Here is a 214-nt window from a genome sequence, read left to right as displayed (position 1 = left end):
TGAATTGAATTGCAAATTGCAAATTTAACATTTCTTTGGGTGAAATCGCGACACGCCCACATTATAAAGGGAGGTCAAAATTTTGGGTTTATCATAGAAGTAATTTGCACTAAAAATTAAGTTCTGATTCTTAACTTTATGTATCCTAACTTTTAAGTTTTGATGTTAATACTCTGATTCATGGGGTAGAAAAACCTTATAAATGTTATATATC

This window comes from Drosophila gunungcola, unplaced genomic scaffold (assembly GCF_025200985.1).
Source record: "Drosophila gunungcola strain Sukarami unplaced genomic scaffold, Dgunungcola_SK_2 000084F, whole genome shotgun sequence".
Lineage (NCBI taxonomy): Eukaryota > Metazoa > Arthropoda > Insecta > Diptera > Drosophilidae > Drosophila > Drosophila gunungcola.
Note: the sequence above shows the minus strand (reverse complement) of the source record.